Source organism: Thunnus thynnus, chromosome 1, assembly GCF_963924715.1.
Source record: "Thunnus thynnus chromosome 1, fThuThy2.1, whole genome shotgun sequence".
Lineage (NCBI taxonomy): Eukaryota > Metazoa > Chordata > Actinopteri > Scombriformes > Scombridae > Thunnus > Thunnus thynnus.
In genome coordinates this window covers 1,783,811-1,804,586 of record NC_089517.1, presented here as the reverse complement: position 1 = coordinate 1,804,586, position 20,776 = coordinate 1,783,811, and positions in this window count along the sequence as shown.

Sequence of the window (20,776 nt, the reverse complement as noted above, 5' to 3'; positions counted from 1 at the left end):
AAATTTTAATGTTTTAAAAAATTATATAAAATCACTGAAACATGTTACATTTCAGAAAAATACAAGCACACATCTGCTGAATGAGTTGCACAGATTGACAGTTGAATGGTTTTTATAGCACAAAGTATGCAGCAGTTGAAACGCGGCAAAAAACATACGGAAAACGGAATAAGAGTAAAGAGTGAGAGGAACTATGTGCTTTATTGTGTTACATTATTGTGTGATTGCTGGAAGCAATCACACAATAATGGAGGAAAGGCGGGAGGTGGGGTATGGCAGTGTGAGTGCGAACACCGCGACAGTTGGACATCAGAGGCGAGATCTAACATGGCAGCACCCTGTTGCTGAATGTACTGAGTAAACACGTAAACTTTAAAGGATTTACAAAAGATTTAAACACTTCCTGATTCAAATTACATTCACCGATCGTCTGTCACCACCAACCCGGACCAGTACATCTTTACAGTGGAGGACATAACAGATCTTGAGGCATTCATCGACGATTACTACAACCGGCAGATCAACATGGAGACAGACTCAGCCAAACCCAGCACAAAAGACGAAAGACAGACGCTTCAACGGACACAGACGATCTACAAACCACCAAAGTTGAGGTTAGTGTGCTAGCAAGGATAAACAAAAAACTGGACTTATTAGTATCACTGCACGAAGAGATTAAAGACATACACAATAGCCTGGAGTTTGCCCACCACAACATCGTCACACAACAAAAAACCAACCAGGACTTACAAACCACTGTTAAAACTCTCGACGAACAAATACATGCCATCTCCAAAGAAAATAAGACTCTGAAAGAAACTATGTTGGATTTACAAACCCGTTCTATGCGCAACAATCTCATCTCTGGCATCTCCGAACAAACACCCAACAACCAAGAAAACCTCATAAAAAAATTCATGAAAACTCAACTGAAAATCCCCCCCAACACTGTACAAAACATCACTTTCCACAGAGTACACCGCCTCGGAAAACCATCAACCAAAGGACTCCGGCCCATCGTCGCAAAATTCGAACACTTCAAACAAAAAGAACTGGTCAGAAGCAGAGGAAGGGAACTCAAAGGAACATCATTTGGACTCAACGAACAATACCCACATGAAATAAACAAACGCCAGAAAGTACTGTACCCCATTCTCAAAGAAAACAGACAAAACAACAGACGCGCATCAATCATAGTGGACAAACTGTATATCGACGGACAATTATTTTGCAACTCCAAAATCACGCCATGGCTCTTCTGAAAAAAGTGTAATAGACTCATACATCTAACTGTAACAACCCTGATTATCTGACCAAAAGCCTCACTCCCAACTTCGCTCCTCTGTAATAAGGAAACCGCCTGCGTTCCCCTACAGAGGAGTTAAAAAATCTACCTCTCTCTCGTAATTTTCATTTTTTTGTGTGCGTTTGTATGTGTGTGTTAATGTTTACATGTTATGTTGTTGTCACCATTCACCGTTATGTCTAGACAGTCTAAGGCAGTTATAGCAACCAGCTCGAAACTCAACTCCCCCCACCCTGCTCCTCCCCCCTCCTTCACTGGCTTCTTCTTTACGCTTGATGCAAAACAAGATAAACCAAACACATAACCATGCAGTCACTCAACCTGGAAACGTGGAATGTACGTGGCTCTCGTACACAGTCTAAAAGAATCAAAATCATCAATCATCTCATAAAATTAAAGACTGCTATATGTTTAATGCAAGAAACCCACCTTACAAACTCTGAATTAGAATATATTAGACTCAAACAATTTGATAAAATATTCTCATCCACACTCAACACAAAACAAAGAGGAGTTTCGATCTTAGTCGATAAAAACATCCCATTCATCCATAACTCATCCATTACTGACCCACAAGGAAGATTCATCATTGTTAATGCATCTATTAATCAGACAACATTCACATTTGCAAACATTTACGGCCGTAACAATGATGATCCATCCTTTTTCCATAATTTTTTCTCCTTACTATACAATTCAGCAAACATCATAATAGCTGGAGATTTCAACACTGTTATCAATCCTACAACCGACCGCTCTAGCACACCCGGTAACACAAGAAGCTGGCACTCAACTGAAGTTATTAAACAATACATGAAGGAACTTGGAGTTGGCGATAGTTGGAGAATGAAAAATCCATCATCCAGACAATATTCATATTTTTCCTCTCTCCATCAATCTTTCTCCAGAATTGACTTATTTCTTGTAAGTAATTCACTCTCCCAGCACATCCAAGGAAACACAATCCATCCAATAATAATCAGTGATCACGCTCCAGTTTCCTTAGCAATAAAAACTCAAACACATATCAAGTCTCCCACAAGATGGCGTTTCAATACATCACTCTTGGAGGATCCAGATTTCATCACATTAATTCAGAAAGAGTGGGCATCCTTTCTGGAGATTAATGACTCTCCAGAGATCTCACCATCACTCTTATGGGAAACAGGAAAAACAGTCATCAGAGGAATAATCATTTCATATTCATCACATAAGAAACAACAGCAACAGGAACAAGAAACTAACTTAGAAACAAAAATCAAACACCTAACACACCAACTAATCAGCAATCCCTGTGAACAAAAACAAAATGAATTAGCTGAACTTAAAACCCAATTGGAAAGCATCATATACAAGAAAACACAATTCATTATCCAACAGCTCAAATATGAAAACTTTCAGTACAGTAATAAATCAAGTAAATATTTGGCTAATCTATTACAACACAAAAAAGAAAAAGCAATAATCCCATCCATACTCAATTCCACAGGTGCAGTCACACATAATCCACAAGAAATCAATAATATATTTCATAAATTTTATAGCAACCTTTATTCCTCAAATTACAAACCCACTCAAACAGAAATAGACACTTAAGTAATCAAGTACTCAAGTAATCTGGACCTACCAACAATACCATCAGATTTAGCCCACCTTTTAGATTCACCACTCAACCTCGAAGAATTACATAAAGCTCTACTCAAAATGCCAAACAATAAATCACCTGGACCAGACGGTTTTCCTGCAGAATTGTATATACATTTCTGGAACATATTATCACCACTATTCTTCAGAGTAACTACAGAAATTAAAACTACCTCCATTATACCCACCCACATGAACACCACCGTAATGACATTACTGTTAAAACCCAATAAGGACCCAACCCACCCCCCCAGTTATCGCCCCCTATCACTAATTAATACAGACCTCAAAATCATTACAAAAACATTGGTTATCAGAATAGAAACAGTCATTCCACTTATAATCCATCCCGACCAGACAGGCTTCATCAAAAATAGACACGCTTCAGACAATATCCGTAGACTTTTTAATTTGATCAATACATCACAGCAAAAACAAAACAAAACCATAATTGCATCACTGGACGCAGAAAAAGCATTTGAGTAAACTGGACTTTTTTATTTTCCATCCTCCACAGGTTTGGCTTCGGAGAGTCATTCATCCACTGGATTAAAACACTATACACTTCACCTGGAGCCACAGTTATCACAAACGGGATCACTTCACCAAGCTTCACACTCCACCAGGGAACCAGACAAGGATGTCCACTCTCGCCATCTCTATTTGCAGTTTTCATCGAACCACTCGCCACAGCCATACGACAAAACAATAAAATCAAAGGAATACAATATACAATACAATATATTGTTTGATTCAGAACATAAGCTTAGCTTATAAGCAGATGATTTATTACTACACCTACAAGATCCTTTCACATCATTACAAGAAACATTCAAAATAATCAACAACTTCTCCTCAATCTCACACTATCAAATAAACTGGAACAAATCCACTATTCTACCTTTGACTGCAAAGGCCTGGGATTCTGCAGCCCAAGATCTGTCTCTCCCACTCCACATTGGTAGCATCAAATACTTAGGCATTAATATTTCCTCCAGGCTGTCAGAGTTGTTTAACCTCAACTACACCCCTCTGCTGAAAAACATAGAAGATGATTTTAAACGCTGGACCAAGTTACCACTTACTCTTATTGGACACATTGCAACAGTTAAAATGAAAACCCTTCCACAAATCAACTACCTATTTTCATTACTTCCCATTACCCCCACTGACAACTGGTTTCAAACTTTAAACTCTTTAACAACTCAATTCTACTGGAAAAATAAAAAACCAAGAATCTCACTTTCAACATTACAGAGCACAAAATCACAGGGCGGCCTAGAAGCACCAAACTTCCTTCATTACTTCTTATCAAATCAACTACAATATTTACTCAAATGGATCCATAAAGATAATTACAGTACACCATGGTTACAGATAGAACAAAATCAATGTAAAACCACTTCACTCACAGACCTCCCATTCCTACCACAATCAATCAAGAAACAAGATTACTACAAGAACATCACAATCTCCTCAACTCTGACAGCCTGGTGGAAAGCCCACAAAAATCACCAAATCATCACTGGCACCATGTAGGTTCACCCCGATTTGGCACAATCCGGACTTTTAACTGTACAACACTTCTGTTCACTTTCCATCATGGCACCAAAAAGGAATCACTCACCTCCATCATTTATTTGAAAACAACCAGTTCATATCATTCAATACACTTATCCAGAGGTATGGGGTTGGGAGAGACCAATTCCTCCAATATCAACAACTAAAATCCATTATTAAACCTAAAATCAACATATCCAATAACACATTACAGCCTTCCAAATTAAGCAAAGAAATCTTCAAAATTACAAACCCCAAAAGAATAATTTCAAAAATGTATAAACTTCTTTCATTGTCAGACACCTCCATAACACTCCCAACCTCAAAATGGGAAAAGGACCTGGCTCTATCTCCCAACCCCGATTTCTGGATACACATCAATAAAAACATCTTCTCCATCACTACCAATACAAATTTACAACTAATACAATATAAAACCATCCACAGAATACACATCACTCAAGGAAAAATGTTTAAAATGGGATTGATCGATACAGATATCTGCTCACAATGCACCTTGGGTCACATAGATGATTATTTTCACGCCACTTGGTCTTGCCAGCCAGTTCTTTCATTTTGGATAACAGTCACAGAAAAACTCTCGAGTATCTTGGGCTGCAGAATTTCAGCATCCCCATTGCTCTGCTTGCTGGGAGACTTGACACATATCACAATCCCAACTAAACACAAAAACCCATTATTGATTTTAACTATCGCCAAGAAAATAATATTTCAAAACTGGAAATCCAAACATTCCTGCCATATCACTCACTGGACCAATTTACTCTCAGAACACATCTCAATAGAAAAAATAACAGCTTGCTAAACAAACAATATATCAGCCTTTGAGGAAACATGGACCATATTCATTAATCACCTAAAACTCCACCCAGAATCCAATCCAAATCAATAACCAAAACCAGAGCCACGTACATGACCACATATCAGACCACATGCCCAACTAATAACATACTTTTTTTTTTTTTTTAAATTTAATTCACTTTTCCTTTCCGTCTTTTTTTTTTGTTTGTTTTTATTTCTTTGTTTTACTTCTTCCCTCCCCGCTCCCTCTCATTCCAATTATACATATATATAATCAATATGTATCATGATAGGCTGATTATTGTTGTTTAGAAACTAAATATCTTTATCATTATTGTTATTATTATTATTACTATCACTACTATTGTCATTTATGCCAGATACTATGTTATTATTATTATCATAATCATTATCATTATTATTATTATTATTATTATTACTACTGCTGTTGTTCTGGTCCTTGAGTGTGGTGTCGGTGGAGGTAGAGGCAGTCGTAAGTCCGGGTAATGTCATATTTGCAGGGCGGTGGGGGGTGGAGCCATGCGGGGCGGGGGGCGGGGGGCGCCCGCCTCTCCTGACTCCTTGCCCTCCGGTGGTATGGCCGCGGTCCTTGACGAGAGCGGCGGGAGGTAACTGGCTGTGGTACCTCCACCTCTACCCCTCTTTTAGTAAAAAAAAAAAATCTATGGTCACCTTCCACTGGACAAACTCTCTCCCAAAGAAAGAAGCAAAACAAACAAATATTATAGGAGGAATACCCCTTAGCTGGTCTCAGCTGGTCTGGTCCCTGGGCTGTGGCTGTGTTGCTGGGGGGGCTGGCTGTCGTGAGGGAGGGTGATGGTGTCCTCCCCTCCTTTGGCTCTGTGTGTTTGGCTCCGCCCCCCATAGCCATATTAATTTAATTTAATTGATATAAACTCAAATAGATATAAATTGATATAAATTAATATAAATATCTAATTATTTAACCCATTTTGCTGTTATTGTGGCTGCCTCTGCCGCTACCGCCGCCACAGTATACTATATAACAGGACTATTATCATTATTACATTATATTGTTGTATTGTTATTATTATCATTATTATTATAATAATTATTTACACAACTCACAGGGAAGGCAAGCTGTTGCCGCACTGGTGATTTCAGGGAAGCAAGAGGATTTTCCAGTTCTGTTGTTTCTCTATCATCTCTGACTCAGGCAGTGGCCATGTTGTCTTGAAAAGTAATGTAGCTGCAGCCTGCCAGTAAGCTACACTGTGTTGACTTTGAAATATTTTCTTGCCCTTCAGACACGCCAGATGCATGCATGTAGGTGGGGGTGGAGATAAAAAAAATTACAGGGAGAATCACCAATCCTACTTTTGATTTCAAAGGTCAAAATCGAACACTCATTTCGCTCGATTTTTGTTTTAGAATTGAAATCGTGACACCCCTATTCATGAACGCATGGAGAGAAGAAGGGGAGGAGGAGAGAAACTGGAGGGAAGTAATAGAGAGAACCAGAGTTCAGTCAGAGGCTGAACTGAATACAAACATACAGACACACTCCCTCAGACACGGTTGGTGTGTCGGTTGTCAGCTAGCTTACAGCTAATGTGCAGTCATGTATTTTGGCTGTTTGGGGCGAATAAACACAAACGATCCAGCGGTCAAACTCGCACAAGTAATGCAAGGAAAAAAATATGCTTCATGTTTGGTCTGAACCCACCGTAAGGCTGTGTCTGAAATATTTATCTCCACTTTATTTGAGTGTCCAAATTCTGTGTGTAAATTTATTCAACATGTAGAGCCCTCAAATGTTCCTCAATGGAACAAAAAAGTAGCATTCATGGCACGTGAACTACTTGCGGTGAACAATCCCACAATGCCATGTGTTGCATTTTATAGATATTATAGACACAGAATTAGGCGGTGTGCAACTCTACAGCGGACAGTGACGTTAATCTGTGAGGATTAGTGAGTGTCCAAAATCTGGATTTTCACTTTTTAATGCTAAAATTAGCATATTTTATTAGCTATTAGTTTTGAGGGTATTTGGTTGTAAACCAAAGTGGATTCATTGTCCACCACTGATGGAGGTGTGGGTAACGTCCTCCAGCTCCTCCTGGGGGATTTTTGTATCAAATTGTTGCAGAAATAGGTACCAGAGCAAAAAACTCTCTCTTGAAAATAAAAAGGGAGTCAGAGGTCCAAGCAGCAAAGTGTTCTTTAATGCCGGCAAGAAAGGAGAGCAAGTAGCACTTTTACAAAGAACCAAATCGCTCCAAAGGTTTTTCTTTGGGGCATGGTTTTTATGCCCTTGGGTCGGCTTAGGTCACACCTTATCATCCACCCTCCCTAATTTTTGACCAATTATTATATTACTTTTATCTCCGTCACTCGTTGTTGGTCAAAACTCTTCAAAACAGGTTTTGAGCTGTTTGAGGATATGTACTGGCATATTCAATTCTACCTGATTATATCCAATTTTTGGGATATAAAGTATTGGGAATCATTTTACACCATTATTGCCAAGTTGTCTTCTGGCCTTTTATTTTTTTTATAAGTTATTCTAGTCATTTTACACCCTTATTTCTTGATCTCCTCCAGAGAGTATTTTTGAAAGGTGAAGACTTTAGCAGACCCAAGCAAAGTGACATGTAATACAAACACACTCAAATTTCTCCAGTGTATGATTATGATTCTTCTATCGTGCCTCTATACGTACAGTGTGATTAAATATGGGTCATGAGATTATAACTACACCAATACAAATTGTATCACACTAGCCCTTATTGCTTATAAACTTATAAAATCAATCTGCATAGCTTAATATTGTCTTTAAGCACACCAATGACTTTTAATGAAAATACACCACAGGATCAGAGGCGTTCCCAGACCAGATGAGATATATTCTCTCTTTTTACCTGTTGACTGGTGTTTATCTTCAGCCTGGAGTCCTGCAGAGAAAATCAGAAAATTAATGTTTATATTGTTGCAGAGCTGTGAACTGAACAAACACTGAGAGGCGTTCTAGCAGCTCAAAGCTCATCTCAATGAAAACATACAGATTACTGAACTTTTAGTGACTATTTTTCATGTTGTTCACCTTCATGATCTCTAACTCTCCTGTCATTGCAGATCCTGCTACACCCATCTGCCCTGCAATCACCTCATTCCCCTCACCTGGATCCCATTAGGCTCATCAGTCACTCCTTATATATACTGGTCCACATTCACATGCTCCTTGCCAGATTGTCTAGTGTGTTTGCCTAGCTTTCCAGCATTTCTATATCTACCTGTTCACTCACCTGTTACTTGAGATCCTGCCTGTTTCCCGGTCTTGAGATTTGCCTAGTCCCTTGGAGTTGTCTGCCTGATCTGCCTGGTTTGTGACCCCTGCTTGTTTTTTTTTTTGGATTGATTAAAGAATATTGGACTCTGCTCCTGTCTCTGAGGTCGTGCTTTTGGGTTCTGAGGTTCTGAGTTGTTACAGAACTCACTATTTGACCAGTTGACCACTGCCCTGTGGACCAGAGTCTGACTTTTACATTTGTTTTACCAAATATGCTACAGACAAATATAAGTTGTTTGTGAAAATAACATTTTAAATATTCAGTAACTAGAAAACTGACCTAAAAACCAAGTCAGACTAAAGTATTTGCTCTCTGGCTTGGAAACCTGGAGACTCTGGAAGAGAGAGACAGTCAGCTAGACATCTAAAGTAATCATGTTTTCAAACCACAGTTGGTTTGTTCTGGTCTGAATCAGTTAATCAGCTAAAGCTAAATATAGGTACTAAATATAGTGAGCTGTGAAAATGAACTTGAACCAACATCTTGGTAAATAAATTTGTTATCCCAAATTAAGCATTAGCTAAATCCAACCCTGGAGGAAAAACAAAACGGCTAAACTCCTGCTAAAGCTAGCTTAGCTTAGCTTAGTTTATCTTATTTTAGATTAGTTTAGCTTAGTTTATTTTAGATTAGGTTACCTTAGTTTAGCTTAGTTTAGCTTATTTTAGATTAGTTTAGCTTAGTTTATTTTAGATTAGGTTACCTTACTTTAGCTTATTTTAGTTTAGCTTAGTTTGGCTTAGTTTAGATTAGTTTCTTATTTTAGTTTAGCTTATTTTAGATTAGGTTACTTTATTTTAGATTAGGTTACCTTACCTTAGTTTACTTTAGATTAGCTTATCTTACTTTATTTTAAATTAGTTTAGCTTAGTTTAGATTAGTTTGTTAGATTGGGTTACCTTAGCTTAGCTTAGTTTAGCTTATTTTAGCTTAGCTTACTTTATTTTAGATTAGGTTACCTTACCTTAGCTTAGTTTAGCTTAGCTTAGTTTGGCTTAGCTTAGTTTAGATTAGGTTACTTTAGTTTAGCTTAGCTGAGTACCAGTAGCTCCCATCTCAGCTTTTGACTCAAGTGGAATTCATATGATTTTGTTTTTGTCAAGTACATGAATGCATTAAAATGTAAATTAATTGAACCTGTTTCAATTTAATATCACAAATGGTTCATGAACAGACAGACACAAATAGAGTCAATAAAATAATTACTATAAATACAATACTTTTTTTCCCGGACAAAAAAAGCAGAAACATGTTTGTGTAGATATTACATGTTGTCCTCACATTCCTGCTGATTGTGTAAAGGTAGACTGCAGTATGAGGTACACTCACTGATTTAAGGGTGAAAATAATCATCGTAAAAAAACAAAGGAACAACAAACATCTCTCTCTTTGCCTGGTCAGTCTGAAACTTTAAAGCCTTTTTTCTCAACCTCACTGCTTCTACTTTCTGCTGCTTGAAGAGCAGCAGATGAGATGAACACATGAACACAAGCTCAACAGACGCTTCATACAGAGTTAAAGAAAAACTAACATGTTGGTTTGTTTCCTGACTGCTCGTGTTTCTGACGATGTTTCTATCAAACGTCTTTTTACTAATGTCGCCGTGTTCACAGATCTCAGATATTAACTTGTTGTTACGATGTTGTTATTACTGATAGAAATGCACAAAACTATGAAAAATAAGCCACAATTATGTTTAATAGCGGTTCATATAGAGTTAATGCAACACAGCAGCTCAGAATAACTTCAATACCCAGAAATCCTTTGTGGTGACATCACATAACCACTATGCTATTTAAGGACTGTGTGTGTATGTGTGAGTGTACTTGTCTTCCTTAACGTAAATCATTACATCATCATCATATCTGACAGCTGCAGTTACAGGTTTTATATTCAAAACACAATACTGTTGTCAAGTGAAAACCTTGTATCTCCAAATATCAGCTTTTCCAGAAATTCAGTGAAACAAACTTGCAATTTGCATTTTTGTCATCAAAATTCAACTTATTACAACTTACATGTAAACACATCAGTCATTAAACTCTGTGAAAAGAAGAGATATGAAACTATCAGGACTTTACGGAAGCATAATGCATTCACTTGAGAAAAAACAAATTTGCCCCGACATAATTATCTCAGAATTCTGAGAAAAGTTTTAATGAAATAAAAGAAATCGGCTGTTTTTCTAAATAAATGACAAACCTCAAAATCTGAGAAAAGCTACCATGCTGAAACGTTGGGAGATACTCGTGTCTTTAAGTGATATAGATGGTGTTATCAGCTGGTCAACTTTGCGCACGCACCTCAGGACAGGCAAAAATATTTCATCAAAGGCCAAAAATAGATGAAACAAACACACCAGATCACCTACAGAGCTGAGAGCTTATATTATTTTTCAGTTTCCACAAACAGGTACAGTTGGAAGACTCAACATTAATACTGTTAAGAGAGAAGATCTGGACCAGCGATGTTTAGCTTATAACAGGTCAAACAGTGAAAAACGTACAATGCATTATGTTCATAAAAGAACACAGACAGAACATGAAAGAACACACATATATCTTTCAGGACCTTTGCCAGGTTCAGACGCCATCCTTACCGTAATTACACTACTTTAGGCGCAATGAAATTCAGATGGCTGTGTTTTTGAGGTATCTCATTAATTCAGAAAAACATTTTCTCAAGTGAATACATTACGCTTCTGTAGCACTGAACTGAAGATACTTACCTTAGTTTGTCTTAGTTTAGATTAGTTTGTTAGATTGGGTTAGATTAGTTTATTTTAGATTAGGTTACTTTACCTTAGCTTAGTTTAGTTTAGTTTAGATTAGTTTAGCTTAGCTGAGTACCAGTAGCTCCCATCTCAGCTTTTGACTGAAGTGGAATTCATATGATTTTGTTTTTTTGTTGTTTGTTTTTTTTTCCCAGAAACATGTTTTTGTAGATATTACATGTTGTCCTCACATTCCTGCTGATTGTGTAAAGGTAAACTGCAGTATGAGGTACACTCACTGATTTAAGGGTGAAAATAATCATCGTAAAAAAACAAAGGAACAACAAACATCTCTCTCTTTGCCTGGTCAGTCTGAAACTTTAAAGCCTTTTTTCTCAACCTCACTGCTTCTACTAATTAGGTTTACAGTCAGTGAAGTTTTGAATGCAGGATTTTGACTTAAATTCAGTATTTTTACAAAGGGGTTTTGAACCTTGAACGTACCTGAGCTCCACAGCAGCACCAGCAGCATCAGCAGGTGATCCATGACCAGGTAGACCGTCTGTCTCTGTCTGACGGACTTATCAGCTCTCATCTGCTAATAACAACTTCTGTTTCCTCTTTTATCTCCTCATCAGCAAGGAAACTTAACTGATGAGCAGCTTCTCAGAATTGGAGCCACTAACTGCAAGTTAAAGGGTCTGTCCACTGAACTTATCTGACCAGATTTTGAGATATCGGCCTTTTCTTCATCATCGTCCTCAGTACGAGGTCATACTGTGCAGCCAGACTTTGTTTAAAGCAGCAGGACTTTATTTTAAATTTTAGATGAAATCTCAAAGTTTTCAAAAATACCCAAACTGTCCTCTGAAATTTGGGGAAATGTGTCTAAAATGATGCAGCAGCAGAAATGTAGATTATTTTCATCTGATGGAATGATGAGCTCATAACAGACATGTCTGAATCTGTCATTATTTTAACAAGGCTTAACACTTACAGGAAGCTGCTCAAACACATATATGTGATTAGATAAAAATAAGGTATTTCGCAACAGACGGTCCTGTACGTGGTCTGCTGTTGCCTTGGTCATCTCACATCATCAGTTAGTTTGTCCTCTTAGACTCTTTCCTGTCACAGAATAAACCTCATCAGGGGTGTTTCTAGGATTTGAGGACATTTGGGGGCTCAGCTCAGACCTCTGTGAAGAGGAGTCCTTCTCTGAAATATGTTTTTTGATAAATAAGATCTATTTTGATGTTTTTTTATGCACTCTGGCACTTTATTTACATTCAAACTACATGTCTTAATCATTGAAAAATAATTGAAATGTGTACCTCAAAAATGGTTGTTTATATCCAGATTAATTATGAATTGTGATGATTAAAATATTAATAATAGTCAGTAATTAGTGTTGAGTAAAAGCAGAATACTTCACAACTGCAATCAATAAACATTTATTGACATGCTGCAGTACCAGACTAGAGAAAAACAGTTAAATGCATTTATGTTAATATTAGTTTATTGGAATATTGATATAGAACCAAATAATCTCAGTAAGTTTTACTTTTTCAGTTTTCTTTGGATATTTGCTGTTGTTTTCCCTTCTTTTAACTGACTTCACTATAAAACAATGAAAATGCCCACATTGTTCATAATCAACAGTATGTATAATGACTTACTTTATCTGGGTTCATTCCCTTTTTGCCTCTCTGAAGCTCCACGTCACCTCTCACACCTGGTGTTTGGGGGCTGGTGGGTTTGGGGGATTTGTGGGTGGTGATGTTGGGTTTGGAGCTGTTGTAAATTATTTCGGCCCAGCGACCACAAATCAGCGTCCAGCCCTCTCGTCCTCTCTTTTCTTTTCTTTACTTTCCTTTTTTGTCTTCTTTTTATGACCCGCCGTCCTGCACCTGCAGCCTTTTTTATCGGGCGGCGAGGACGATCCGAGGCCGCACACATTCACATTCACGTCTACAAGGAGAAGATTAGACCCCCAATTCAGTCTCCTTTCATCCTGCTGAGACTGAAAGACACGATGAGGGGAAGGGGAGAAAAGAAAGAGGTGAAAGCCTCCTCTGGTGGTTTCTGCTCCCGGAGGGTGAAAGGCAGAAAGAAAGAGGGAGGAGAGAAAACAGAGGCCATTGTGTTTCTCTTGAGTGCTAATTCACAATAGACACCTCTTAATGCACTCGTGAGACTCTTTTAATTGTCTGAGTTTGCATTTAAATGGTGTTTGTAGCTTTTTAATTACACTGTCTTTTTGACATGTAATTGAAACAAACCAGTGTTTAAACACTTTAAACATCTCTAACCTGCTCTGGATGCTTGTTGTCAGCACTGATGAATGACTGCTGACCAGAGACATTCTCTACTTCAGGTCATGTTTACCGGACACTTTTTGCAGAGATTGGTTGTATTTATCAAGAGTTGGAAAAGAATATTGAGTGACACATGAACTTGTGAGAGTTTTCCAAAAATCTACCCAGGAAATTATAATTCTCTCCACGCTTCCAGAAATAAAACTCTGATAGAGAAAAACTCAATCCTTTATGTTTCTACTTTGTTGGCCAAACAGTAGTCAAATTTAAGCACAATGAGCTGGAATCAGCCTTAAAAGATCCCCACCTCAGAGTCCTCAGTGGTTCCATGAAGCTTCAGAAAAGACTTAAATAGGATTAAAAGAAAAACATTTCTATTAACTTACAGTTGATTAAAAACCAAGAAATACAGATACAGAAGTGATAATTTTGGATGTAACAACTGTGATTGTGTTTCTTGAACCTATGTCATGCATACTTAATAATTTAATCACCAATATGAACTACATTTCAATGCACAAGCATACCTGAACCATCGAAATATTAGTGTCAAGACATTTTAGATTTAACAAGACTTAAAGACTTAATGACTAAACAGCACAAAAAGCAGCACTAGATTTATTCAAAGTACATTTTCAGTTTTGTCTGTCTTTATCTTCCATATGTATACATTCTATTTTTACTGCATTTAAATACATTTTCTTGAGTTTATGGTTCATGAGTGTCATTAAATCCCAAATTCAGGCTTTCTTAAATAAGACCTAATCATAGTTTAGTCGTAGCGATTCTTAAAGTGATTCTTGATAAATATGGGGCCCCGATGTCTATAAAACCTTCCTTCGTCTCTCTGGTTTTCAGAATAAACCTGTTGGATTTGTGTTGTGTTGAGAAACCTGCTTTCTGTGGTCACGTAAACTCCTAATCACGTCTCTAAAAAGGTTTTTTATGAGCGAGCATTTGCATGACAAAATCTGAGCTCAGGGGAGAGAAGAGTATCACCGAGGCAGCAGAGCAGGGGGGTGAAAAAAGAGAGATAACACATAGCTGTGAGTCATGATATCCAAAACAACGGAAACTGAATAAAACTTTTATATGTGTTAAACTATGTAAGTTAAATAGACCAACCTACAGAATCTCTATATTTAACAACATGTAAATGAAACTGAGACTTTTTCTCTTCTGATGAAACTATAAGATAGCTTCCAGTCTAAGCTAAACACATCCTGTGTAGCGGACACACAGAGATGAAACTGATATCATCTCATCTGTGTACCACTTCCATACTACATACTTAATAACGTAATTATTTCAATCATTTATTAAGTTTATCTTCTGGTTCCAGCTTCTTAATGCTGTTTTTTCTGTTTTTTGTCATTATAAGGTGAATATTGTATAGTTTTATACTGTTGTTTGAAAAAAAAACAGAACATTTAAAGACTTTGTGCATTTTTAACATTTTCTGACATTTTAAGGCTAAAACGGTTTAGCTAATGATCCTGTTTGATGTTTAAAGACATTTCACTTGCAAGTTCTAAAGTGTGTTAATTTTACTTCATCTCTTATTAGAAGCTGAATATGTGTCAAAAAAAATCATTGCCAGCTTCAAAACAGACACATTTGACTGGGATGTTCCTCTGCTAGTTACCAACAAGCTAACGGTCAAAGCAGGGTTAGCTAGTCATTTACTCAAGTACTGTACTTAAGAACAGTTTTGAGGTATTTGTACTTTACTTGAGTATTTCCATGTGATGCTACTTTCTACATTTCAGAGGGAAATATTGTACTTTCTACTCCACTACATTTATTTGACAGCTTTAGTTACTTTTCAGATGAAGATTTGACACAATGGATAATATAACAAGCTTTTAAAATACAACACATTGTTAAAGATGAAACCAGTGGTTTCCAACCTTTTTGTCTTTTGACGTCTTACAAAAAGCAGTGTGTAGTCGGGGTCACATTTCACATGTCTATGAGTTGTTAACAGCTCCACCAAATAGTGATTTTTCCCTCTAAACTTCTCACATGCTTTCATTTCAATAAATGTTCAAATGATCCAATATTTCAGCAAAAATCAAAGATTAGAGAAAAAGTCCAAAAACTGAAAACAGATTTGTGTATCAGAACTTTGTTTTTTCTTCTTTCCTCTCCCATTAATCATCTCACCACCCCTCAGATTTATCTGCTGACCCTTTGGAGGGGCCCAACCCCTAGGTTGGGAACCACTGGACTAAACTAGCTAACTGTATATAAAGTAGTGTAAACTAGCTCCACCTCCAGCAGCTACAACAGTAACATGCTGCTCTAACACTGATGCTTCACTATTAATAATCTAATGATGTCATATATAATAATATATCAGTCAGAGGGACCAAACCACTACTTTTACTGCAATACTTTAACTACATCAAGCTCATAATACTTATGTACTTTTACTGCAATACTTTAACTACATCAAGCTCATAATAACAAGGGATGAATTAAGTGATAAAACAACATTAAAACTTGGAAAATGTATTTTTCATTGTCTTAAAAACAGGTTTATCCTTATTGATTCATATTACTTGGCTTGTGTACTTCAGGTTAGCTAAAGGTTAAGTTTAGGAGCTAAAACTGTACGACATGAAACTAATATTCATCTTCTTGTCTGACTCTGAGTTGTCAGACTGTCATCTTTCATTAATCTACTGTAACAACTATTAAGTTACTTTTTTCACAGCATTTAAAGGGAAGTTGGTCTCTTAGAGTCAGTGAGGAAATGTTAATTGTTGGGAAATTATCTCAGTGGCCTCTTTGCTCTCATCTGCTCTGCGGTGAAGTGTTTTCCCTCCACTCTTCACACTTAAAATCAGTAAAACTAACAGTGCACTTCCAGCCATATTTGCTCACAGCCATTCAAACGCGACACAAAGCACAGTTCAATCACTTTTTTCCACAAGTGGGACTCACGTTTTGTTTCGACAAAATAAACTACCGGAGCCGTCTTTTTTCTTTCATTCAACCTCCTCACAGCTTTTATTTCACGGCTGCTCCGAGTCTCAATGAGGGTGTCAGCGCCGAAGAATGCTTCGCCCTCCTCCTCCTCCTGCTCCGCTCGCCAGGATTCAGCCGCCGTCCAGCCGGCTGACAGCTTCCCCACCGCATCGCCTGGCGACTGAAGGGACCACACACGCACTCTCTCCATGCCCTCCATGCCTGGGTAATTCTTCTTCTTGGCTTTTTTTTTGGGGAGGGTGAGACTGTTTGCAGCCACAGGTCTTTTCTCTCTGGAAGCTTTTTACCCTCAAGGACTTCCAAACAAATTTCAAGCATGAGAGTAAAAGCTGTCGAGTGTTATTAGACAATGAAAATGTCCCCTTTTTGTGTTTCAGGTCAAAACTACACAACACTCCCCTCTGTATCTGTGTTCATGCATCAGCTGCACTTTAGAATATTTGGTGTCATGTAACATCTTGTCAGGACCTTCTTACACCAATTCAGCAATGAAAAATAATCCTGTCTTGTGTCAAATCATCTGAGAAGTATGAAAAGTAAATGTAGTGGAGTGGAAGTATAAAGTAGCATCACATGGAAACACTCAAGTAAAGTACAAGTACCTCAAAATTGCACTTAAGTACAGTACTTGAGTAAATGTACTGGGTCTGTTTGGAAGTTTTACACACTATAAATCACATGTAACCTTTTCAAACGGAGCTGTTTTGAACTTTCGGATGTACTTTTCCAGCCTGTAAAAACCTGACACCACTTCCTGTATCTCTGACCGCTCTGCACAATATAAATATGACACATTTCCTCTGTAAACCAGCTGTTTCTTCACTCACGCAGCACTTTGTGTGTTTCTCTGCAGTTTTTTTTTTTTTTTGGTCTAATTGGACTCTGAAAGCAGATTAATTAGTTCTTCGCTAACGGGCACAAACATCCAAAAACAAACTTCTTTACACTGTAACTCTGAGTGGTTTTCAGTGTGTTCAAAGCAACCAGAGTCTCAATTATTCTGCTGGTGTTGATTCTAGTGACAAAAGAGAATTTGTTTAGCAAGGGGGGAATTAAAACTGAAATATTCTGCTTATTTCAACTAATTACACAGTGAGAATATTCAAATAGGAGATAAATGAAAGAGGAAGCTCATCAACATGCAACCTGGTTTCTTAAAAAAAAAAAAACCTGCACTGCAAAAAAGAAAGAAAAGTAATTTATGAGCCCGACTGTACGATAATTAAGACAACATCTGTTACTTGTTTTCACATTTAAATAAAGATAAGTAAATAAACAACCATTTTGTCACGCTATATTAAAATGACCTTTCTACTTTTCTGTGTGTTAACATTTAAGTCGTCAGGTATTAATTACTTTCCACCGAGGCAGTAAAACAAGTTACACCAGCAGTCAAACTGGTGTTCATTAAACTGGACTTCTTAAATACTTTTAGTGCTGACTGATGCTAAAAGAGTCACTATAAACGGCCACAACCCATGATGCATCACTCTCCAGTAACAGCCTGTTGGAGTCTCAACTCCATTCAAAGAGAACATCTGCTGTTGTGAATGATTAAATGTCTGGTCCTTGAATATAATTCGACCTGCGCTGTTTTTTAACGTACATCAGTCAGGGTCAGAGATTAAAAAAATTTAAAATTGCCCTTTGAATTGGGATGATGGGGCTTTTAAATGCCCTCATAAAATGAACAGTTAAAGACTCAAATGCACAATATGTAATTTCAGCCGCTAGGCGTCTCAATCAAAACAATAACAAAAGACGGAGTGTGATGACGGTGTGAAGCAGCAAGGGATCATGGGAGTTGTTGTCTTCGTCGTTAAATAACCAGCTTCACCAGGATAGGATTACTCCAGTGTTCATCATTCAGGATGTTTTTACCAGCAGAGGTCTCCTCCTCTCCAGAACAAACGTAAACGCAGATTAAAATTGTTAAAAACACTAATTAAAGCTGTTTCACCTAAAAAATCAATATTTCTCCGACGATGTTTGGTGACCACCGGACTTCCTGGAGGGGCTGTTAGCCGAGCTGCTGCTAACGTTTGTCCAGTTTATTTCTCTGATAACTTAAGATCCAGACGTCCAATGACTAAAATCCTTCATCCGATGATACCCGGACCACTAACGTTGTTACATAACGTTGTGTTTATTGTTTATAGTTTTGAAATTAAAATCTGCACAGTTCTAATCTGTGACTGGGATTATAATTCAGTGATTTATTTTACATTTATCATTTATTAAATGTTCTTCATTATAAATCCAGCGGCTCCCTTCACTGCTTTTAATAAGAGTCATTGATTATTGGTTTGTCATGCAAAACACAACTAAAGTGTTTCCCATCATTTGAAAAAATTGCCCTGGAAATGATCTAAATCCGTTTTTTTTGTTTGTTTGTTTTTTTTATAATGATATCGTCTCCCATTCATTTCAGTACAATGAGTCTAAATTATGAGATAATGCATCAGAGTTTTGTGACCTTATATGAAGTTATTATTATGACTTTGTATCTTATTATTTTTACTTTCCATGAGTATTTTTAGCACATAAGATCAATATCGGTCTGTTGATTCACCTCTTTGGTCTGATTGTAACAACTTTGATCTCCTGACGTTTCGTCTGGCGCCACCTTCAGGTCCAAATCTCATTTTATCTAATAACTGTAAAACTAACGACATTCTCATCAGCTGTACTTTATGTTTAGTGCTAATTAGCATGTTTGTAGACTGTGACCAATTCAATACTACATACTAGTTGTTTACAGTATATATTAATCTTCATATACTGTTATTTTTCTGTTTGTTTTAAAGGAATCAACAAACTACACCGTGTTATAACAGCAGGTTTAATGTTGTCAAGCAGTTCCTCCGTTTCCTTTGTGCATTGCATTGTGGGAGAATAGCATCCGTCTACACAACATTAAAAAATCAACAGCTTTTTAGTTTTTATGAATGTATTTTCACTTTTCTGACTGAAATGAGCTCCCATACATGCTTTTATTTTCTTAAAATAACCTTTAAATAACCAACATCACCAATAAAGTGAGATTGTTTCACTTGTTATCTGAATCATGGAGACACAGAAGGACAAATGTACAGAACCTAACCCTAACCCTAACCTGAAACACAGAAGATGCTGATTAACTGTAGATATCTGTATATTTTTCATTCGTCTGTGACTCCTTCCTTTCTCGCCCAAACACAACAGACTGTGAGGAAAAATGTCGTGCATCAGTTAGCTGCCGACTGACTGACGGGGGTGAAAATAAATCGGCTCGGCTCCCGTCTCACAATCCTTCTTAAAAGTTAAACAGCCATAAAAGGCTGCAGGAACTCTGACCTTCACAATCTAACCGAGCAGGAAAAGCCAATGATGTGTACAAGGCCCCGCTCGGCCTCGGCAGATTATGATAAAATATGTCTCCGCGTCACCAAAAGATAACTGTACGTCTCCCTGTGACAGATACTGGCCCGCTATTTTAATAACAGCCCAATTTCTGCGGCACTAAAATGTTTTACTGTCGGATATAAAGCATGCAGCGTGTGACACGGGGAGGCATGCGTCGTCTGCGAGCTTCAAAGTAAGATGGACCATGTGAAGCCGCGGAGGATTTAAACCAGCCCATCCAGAGGTAAGAGCCATAACATCAAAAACGTGTAAACCGGAGCTTCTGCTCGACCTCAGCCGGATGAGATTTGTTACTTTTGATTCCTTAACCATTTTCCTATGATAAAAGAAAAGTTTCAGTTACAGTTATGTTTTTTTTTTTATGTAAACGTCCTCAATACAACCAGCTTTTTATGGGCATAAACATGGTCTAACAGGGAAATTGTTAAAGACTTAAAAAGCCAGGATATGTTAAAGTTCAGATGTCTTTATATGTTTTTACTAAAAAATGTTCACAAACTGACCAAACTGCTTTCTATCAAGTCTCAGTGTTCATATATCGGACAACTTCCTGCCTGCAGATACGTGAAATAGATGAGATGATGAGAAAAAATTAAGTTAATAAAACATGACAGGATAAGGCATGATGTAGACCCTGTTTTTAAATCAAATCATTAAATAAAAAAATTGATTAATCGTC